Below are 8,241 nucleotides of genomic sequence, written 5' to 3' on the forward strand. Positions count from 1 at the left end.
GGGCTCTGGGTGCTTCTGAGAGGCCGGATGGTGGGAATGCGGGGTGGGGAGGAGCCCAGACGTGGAGGCAAATCGCCAGGGTTGGTGACAGTCACATGAGCCCACTCCTTGGAATAAATCTAGACACACACACACACGCAAGTGTGCGCACACTCGCTCCTGGCTCTGTGTCTCGGGTTGAACCTGACCGATACACAGTGTGTTAGGAACTTGAGCCAAGGTCAATGCCAGAACATCGGAGCTCCTACGTTGTGGAACAAGATGCTGTACCTCCTATTTTCTCAATCCTCGAATGCCGAGCACAGTTGCATGTGCTGACATGGAGCGTACCTTCCATCCGCCCACAGCACCCAGCATCAGAACCCCCCCGGGCCCAGCATTGATGCCAGCGGCGCACTGGGACCGTCGTGTGGGCCGTGGGTCCTGCAGCAGGACATGAGGCCACTCCTCAACAACCCAGCGAGAAGAGATTCTCAGACACAAGAATATCAGCAAGGGAATCCGGGACCTTTTCCTCTCGGGATAAATCCCCGCTCCGACGTGGGGGAGAAGGCGCCCTAGGCCCCAGCACCAGCTGGCATGGCGGGAGCAGTTACCTGAGCCCTCAGACCTGCGACCCGCACAGGTTAGCTCAGTGCCCTTGGGAGAGGCGACCCACTACTCTGTGCCTCGGTTTCCCTATTTATAAAATAACTGGGTGGCCTCTAAGATCCTGCTGCCTCCGGCACTGGTAGTTCAATCAGTGAGGCACCAAGCGTGGCATTGGACCCAGGGCATCACGCTCGCATCTGCGGAGACCGGTTCCTGCTCTGGAATCGCTGAACGACCTTGAGAAACCTCAATTTTAAGCCAACTTGACAGAACTTCAAGTCTCACCAGAGAGCACAGCTCTCCGCCCGGGCGTGAGGCCCTCCACAGCGTTTCTCTGCTTTTAGGGGTGCTGGTAGCCACCCAGTCTTGCTAGGGGCCGGTATTGGGGTACTTTTCCAGGGCTCCATGTCAGCCCATCTGACACGCCGACCCTGAGTTTGTCTCTCTGAGGCATAACCGTTTCACTCTGACCTCAGTATCTGCTGCTGCACCTCGGTCTCTGCCAGGGAAACCCTGGGGAATGTCTGCCCCTCAGAAGGCTTTCAAGGTCACGGACTGACAATACAGCACCTTTCAGACGGAAATCGGTTGCGTGCCTGGCCCGGGCCGCAGCTCTGGAAGAGCTAGCCTGGTGTGCTTCGAGGGCCCAAAACACCACCTCTGTGTCCTTGGCCCGCCTCCTCGTGGGGGAGTGTGTCTGAGGCTCTTGCCCTCAGCCCAACCTTTACCGTGAGCTTGAGAACCCGCTTCTGCCTCTCTCCAGCGATGCACGGAAACAGCCACAACCCTCAAGAGCTTGATAATTCATGTTACGCCTTGGAACCTCGCAATGGACGAAGCTGTTTCGAATGTGCTCAGACAGTTGACATAGACCACGCGGTGCAGAGGAGCGTCTGACTTTCCAGGCCTCAGGAATGAGGCTCGGGAAGGGACGCCCGCGCAGCCGTGTGCGCTCTCCGCGGGGAGAGCGTTCTCCGCGGCTGGGCCGTTCCACCTGGAAGAGGGGGTCAGTGATGAAAACCAAATGCCCCAGCACCTCCTGGGGATCAAAACAAGACAAAAATGGGCCGGGAACGCGGGGTTTGCAGACGGTGCTGGACTTCTTCTCGGGACCTGGACACTTGTCCTGATGTGTGTTCATGTGCACGAGGTGTTTTCGGGGTGGGAGAGCTCCGGCGTTGGTGAATCGGCCCGGCAGAAAACAGTGCAAACGCAAGACAGGCTGGGCCTTCAGAGTAAAAAATGGGTCCTTGTTTACCCAGAACGTGGTCATGCTTTGAGCTAAGGGATGGGGGTGCGGACTTTGAGTGGATGGAAGTGTCATTTCTGCCATGGGGCTTTGCCTGGTCTGGTCTTTTGTAAGGACTCCGTGCCTTGAGGGTCACTCCCGGGAGTCCCCCAAGCTCACACTTTGTTGTGAAGGGACGTGATTTCAGGAAAACGGAAGGAGGAGACACCTAGGTCTGTTCTCTCACAACCAGGGCGGAAGGCGGCCCGGGGGCTCCAGAGCCGTAATTACCACTCGGCCACGACAGCTCGCACAAGGGATCAGAGCCCCGCGTGATGGGATTGCAGAACCAGAGCCTCGAAACCACAGTGCGACGCCACTTCACAGAAGGACCAGAGTCAAGACAGAGGATCACAGGTGTTCGCCAGGCAGTGGAGACGGAGCCTTGCGCACACCTCGTTGGGGGCACGGAGAAGAGCACGGTCACCGCGGAAAACAGCTTGGTGCTCCTCACAAAGCTAAACATAAAATTGCCACGTGACGCGGAAACCCCACTCCCAAACATGTGCCCAAGGGAACTGGAAACAGATACTGAATCATGTACGTGCACAGGCACATCTGTGCGAGCGTTAGTCACAATGGCCGAGAGGTGACGACCACCCGGCATCGGATCAACAGTCTGGGGCCCGTCTGGACCGTGGAACGGTGTCGGCCAGAGCAAGGTACGGGCTCCGACGCCTGCTGTGACACCAACGGACCCTGCAGACGTCATGCCGAGTGAACGAAGGCAGCCGCAGAAGGCCTCGTATTTCAGGACTCCATTTCTGGCTTAAGACTTCCGGAACAGGCGACTCCGTAGAGACAGAAAGCGGGTGGCTGCCGAAGGCCAGGAGAGGGCGGGACAGGAAGTCGCTGCTTAACGAGCCCGGGGTGACTTCCGGGTAATGACAGTGAGAGAGACGCTGGCCGCACACCAGTGTAAAGGCACAAATTGCCACTGAATTGTTTAAAACCGGTTCGATTTATGTTGTGTGACTCTCACCCTAATAAGACATCGTAAAAAGAGCTGCGGGGCTGCCTGCACGTGCCTCTGACATGCCTGAGATCCGGACGGATAAGCGTGGGACCGCCCATCCCCCTGGGAGCCAGGGCCAGCCGCTCGCTCCCAGCCCGGGGCGCCCCAGCAGGACCCCGGCCGGAGCAAGAAGAACCCTAACGACGCTTCCGTCCCACAGTCCGTGGCCTCCTAGAAAAGCGACCTGGAAAGCGGGAGGGGGCCCCTGACTGATTCTGCACTGCAGACTGGGACCCCAAAGCACCAATCCAGGCAGGAAAGTTCTGGAAGTGTCTCCCGAGGGAGGATTAGCAGGATTAACAGGGTCCGCGAGGTGCATCTGGCCCTGGAAACGCGTGTGGCTGTGGTAGAGCCTCCGGCTCAGGGGGAGGGCACAGGTTAGGAAACGAGAGGGAGCCACACACAGTTCCCTGCCCTCGGGCCCAGGCTGCCCGTCAGCAGAGGCCACGCGGAGTCCGTGACGTCAGTGTACGTGCCGATTCGCACCCGGTACCGGGCCGGAGCGCTACCCCCAGAAGACGTCCACGGGAGCCTGTGACTGAGACCTTGTTTGGGAATAGGGCCCCTGCGGATGTGACTGGTAACGGTGAGGTCCAGCCCAGAGAGAGTCCTTACCGGAGGAGAGAGCGGGGGCACAGGGAAGAGGGCCGTGTGACACGGGGACAGGGGTGGACAGAGGCCGCAGTCAGCCTGGCGACACCAAGATTCGCTGGCGCCGCCAGGAGCCGGGAGCAAGGGAAGGGCCCTTCGCCAGGGTCGGCCCGGAGACACCCTGATTTCGGACGTCTGGCCCCCAGACTGTGCAAGAATTTTGTTGTTTCAAGCCGTCCGAACAGTGTGGTTCTCTGCTGATTCAGGCAGGAGCCGGCAGCCTCGCCCGCTGGGCTTGAGAGGACACTCTTGCGTTGGTCGCCGTAATCCTGGACGGCAGCTCCTTCCGCCTCACCCATCCAGAGCCGGCCTGGGCGCCTGGGTCGTGGGGGGTGGCGGGGGACGGGCGGGAAAGAAAACACACTCACATCCCACGAGGAGGGTGGTCCCGGCAGTGACCCCACCCTGTGCCACTTGCTCTTCCTCCCAGGGATGGTCGAGTGTGACAAGGGACGGCAAGGGAGACTGTGTATGGCTGTGTGTGTGTGTGTGTGTGTGTGTGTGTGTGTGTGTGTGGCATTAGCTACGACATCTTCCCCGCAGTCCCTGGGCTTCGGCAGAGCCGGCTCCTCCCCGCAGCCAGTCGAGAGGCAGAACCTGCGGGCACGTCCGTGCTGGGGGGAAGGGCAGCTCGGTAGGCGGGCTCCCCACGTCCCCCGCTGTCCTTTGAGGCGGGACCGGGAGTGTCCAGGGTCCTGGGGCCCAGAGAGGCCACAGGGGCTCCTGGAGGACTAGCCACATCACCCTGCCCCCACTCTGCCCAGCAGAAGGTGGGCTGCGAGCCCCTCTTACAGGAACGGGAGGGTGCCGGGCAGCGCGTGCCACGCCGGAACCCTATGAGAAGCCTCCACCCCCCGACCCTGCAACCCGCAGTCAGCCACCGACACAGTCGGCTGCAGGGGTGCGAGCCGGGACAGGGGGCTGCCACGGCCCATCCCCCGCGGCTGGCTGCCGGGGTCTGGAGAGGAGCCGGGGCCGGATCCGGGCTGGGCTGCGGCGCTCACACCGAAGGGGCCGGGTGTTTACCTGAGAAATTCGAAGCTTTCAACCAGGCGATGTCGGCGAAAATGCCCGACCCAACTGTTTACCGGGTGAAGTGGAGTTAAATTTAGTTTTCTTGTTGCCAAGCAGGGACGGGCCGTCAGAGGCGCTTCTGAGCAGGGATGGAAATAGAACTGCGTTTGCACACAGCAGGCTGGTAACAGTCCGTTCACACCTACCCGCGGCCACGGGATGCGCCGGACACGCAGCTAAGCCTGGACCCACACGATGGGAATAAGAAAGGAGAAGGAGGGGCGCCTCGGGGGCTCAGTCGGTTAAGCGTCCGACTTGGGCTCAGGTCATGATCTCACGGTTCGTGGGTTCGAGCCCCGCGTCGGGCTCTGTGCCAACAGCTCAGAGCCTGGAGCCTGTTTCAGATTCTGTCTCCCTCTCTCTCTGACCCTCCCCTGCTCACACTCTCTCTCTCTCTCTCTCAGAAATAAATAAAACATTAAAAATTAAAAAAAAAAAAGAGAGAAAGGAGAAGGAGGGGCGCCTGGGGGGCTCCGTCGGTTGAGCGTCCAACTTCGGCTCCAGTCATGATCTCACGGTTCGTGGGTTCGAGCCCCGTATCGGGTTTCTGTGCTGACTGCCAGCTCAGAGCCTGGAGCCTGGTTCAGATTCTGCGTCTCCCTCTCTCTCTGACCCTCCCCCGCTCATGCTGCCTCTCTCTCTCTCCCAAGGATGAATAAACGTTTAAAAAAATTAAAAAAAATAATAAAGAAAAAGGACAAGGAGTTAATAAAGGCACGAAGGTACCAGATCTTGCCGCCCCCTGGGAACACTGACTCTGGATCTGGCCGTCGGGGGGAGAGCTGGGCTTTTGAAAAGACCCACAAGGCAAGCCAACGTCTGGCAAGATTAACCCGCACACGGAATGACAACCAGGAAGATTAAAGGTTATAGATCTGCATGCACCGCATCATGCCAGTAATTTGAAATTCTAGAACAATGTTCTTCAAAACATGGCCCCCTGACCACAGTGTGTTCATGTGGCGAAGGAGAGCAGGTGGCGGGCAGCCCCGGGTCCCACGCCTGGAGCTTCCGCGCCCGTCTGAGGCGCCGTGCGCCCTCGTTCCCCGTGACTTCCCATCCTGGTCCTTCTCTGTAGCTCCTCCCTCCGTCACCCACCCGACACCCCATTCGTTGCCCTTACGTGAGGCTGTTCTCGTCCTGACCCCAGCAGAGAGGTACGCGGGGCGTCAACCGTGCAGCGAGGCCCTGGTCCACCCCTGCACCCGTCGGTCCCCGCCACGGGCGTCAGACGCACATAGGTTCTAGCACAGGCGATTCTTTCTGATCAACATTGGCCAACAGATGATGATTTTATAGTCTATAATTCAGAAAAGACTATCCTCCCCCCGGATTCTTAAAATTAGATTCGTAATTAGAAAAAGGTCCCTTAAAAATAGGTGCTGAGGGGGCTGCCTGGGGGGCTCAGTCTCAGGATCGTCCGACTCTGGATTTTGACTCAGGTTATGATTTCGTGGGTTTGAGCCCTGAGTTGGGCTCTGTGCTGACACCGCGGAACCTGCTTGAGATTCTCTCTCCCTCCCTCTCCGCCCCTCCCCCCCCCACTCTCTCTAAAATAAAATAAACAAATATTTTTTTAAAAAGCAGGAGCTGAGTTTTGGACACGGGCACGACATTTCCCGATACCTGAGGCCCCGAACAGAGAGCTGGCTTTGCTCAACCCAGCCCTGCCCCGGGGTAGGGGACAGCGGGACCACCCTGTCCCCCAACACCCACTAACATCCTGCCTGCACAACTGCTTCCTGGACTGCAGCTGGGAACGAACAGGAGAGAACGCAGGGGAAACACTAAGACTGTCTGGGTAGAATCTAAAACGTCCCCAAACATCCCCTCCTGGGAGCAGATGGGCAGCAGCGTAGCTGGGACGTGCGCCTTCTGGGATCCTAGGAGACCGAGGGGAAGCCCAACCTCAGATCACCTGCCCAGAGAGAAATCGGCTTCAGACTCCACCACGAGTGCAGCTGGAGAGCGCTGCGGATTCGGGGTGAAGACGCAGCGCGAGGCAGAACCCCCGCCAGGAAAAGGGAAGTCCAACGTGAAGTCGGAAGACACGCGAGGCTGGTCTAATACCTGCTCGCTCACCGCACCACTGCAATCCTGTGCAGTGCAAGCAACGTGCGTATATTTGGTCTTTGAGGTTCCTGGCTCACAGCTCCCAATGCCCTTGCGAGTTCCTGAGTGGTAAGAGCGGGGGAGGGGGCATCTTTTGTTACAAATGTCTGGCATCCTGTCCTCAGTGTCTGGATGCTTCATTCAGAGCCATGATGCTGGGACAGGGGTCTTGTGATTCATAACCAGCCCCTGTCGGCCACAACTGGGGTATAGGATGCTTATTAACCGACCGAGCCTCAGACGCCCCATCCAGCAACATATTTTTAAAAACTCACAATGGGGGGCGCCTGAGTGGCTTAGTCGGATAAGTGGTTAAGCGTCCAACTTCAGCTCAGGTCATGATCTCACAGTTCGTGAGTTCGAGTCCCATGTTGGGCTCTGTGCTGACAGCTTGGAGCCTGGAGGCTGTTTTCGTTCAGATTCTGTGTCTCCCTCTCTCTCCCTCTCTGCCCCTCCCCTGGTCACACACACACTCACTCTCTCTCTCTCTCGAAAATAACTAAACATTAAAAAAAAAAAACCTGGGTGGCTCAGTCTGTTGAGCGTCTGACTGTTGATCTTGGCTCAGGTCATGATCTCATGGTTCTTTAGATCAAGCCCCACGTGGGGCTCTGCGCTGACAGCATGGAGTCTGCTTGGGATTCTCTCGTCTCTCTCTGTCCCTCCCCGCATGTTCTCTCTCTCCTCTCTCAAAATAAACTTAAAAAAAAAAAAACCCAAATAAACAAAACCCCATGACCAAGAGGGCTTTACCCCAGAGACGCAAAGTTGATTTACCGCCATTGCTTGGTTTAACCATCGTACTGACAGACACGGAGCGAACAGGCGAACTGTGTGGATGGAAACGCAGCCTCCCAGTTTCCCATCCCGTGAGGGGCCCCGTGAGCTACGGAAAGCGTGGGCAGCCTGGTCCAGGGCTATTCCGTCGGGAGCCCACGGAGGGGCTCAGGACGGGGATTCCGCCGATCACTTCGGGTTTTCCGTGTCATTTTCCGTGGAGATGCTCTGTAGCTCACGTTAGCTTCACGGAGGGGCCTGGGGCCCACAGACAATTAGAACCGCTTCCCTCAGGGTTCCTGAGCGATGGGGCACACAGGTCTTGGCAGATGGGCACTTCCTGCTACCCCCCAAGAAGAGATGCGTCATGATCGAGGGGAGGGGGGCTGATTTATCCAGATCAAAGTTCTGGTCAGCGAGTGGCGTCCCTACCTCACTCGGCAAACAGAAGAGGACCCGTCCGATTCCTAGAAGGTAAGGGGATTAGCAAGTCTCCCCACAGGTGCCGTGGAGCCTCGGGGACAGACTAGCTCAAGCGCCGAAGAGAAAGGACGATGTCGGCGGCCGTCTCGCTCTGGCGGGGCTGGTGGCACCATGCACCCGCACGTGTCTGAGGAAAGGAGGGCTGCGTCGCACGGCCGGGCGGCCCGTCAGACGCCTGCCTGGTTCCCAGTGGCCCCTTCCCGCTGCCGAGCTGGGCGGACGCGCGCGGGTTCTGGGCACGCGTCCCGCT

Source organism: Crocuta crocuta, unplaced genomic scaffold (assembly GCF_008692635.1).
Source record: "Crocuta crocuta isolate KB4526 unplaced genomic scaffold, BGI_CrCroc_1.0 scaffold50, whole genome shotgun sequence".
Lineage (NCBI taxonomy): Eukaryota > Metazoa > Chordata > Mammalia > Carnivora > Hyaenidae > Crocuta > Crocuta crocuta.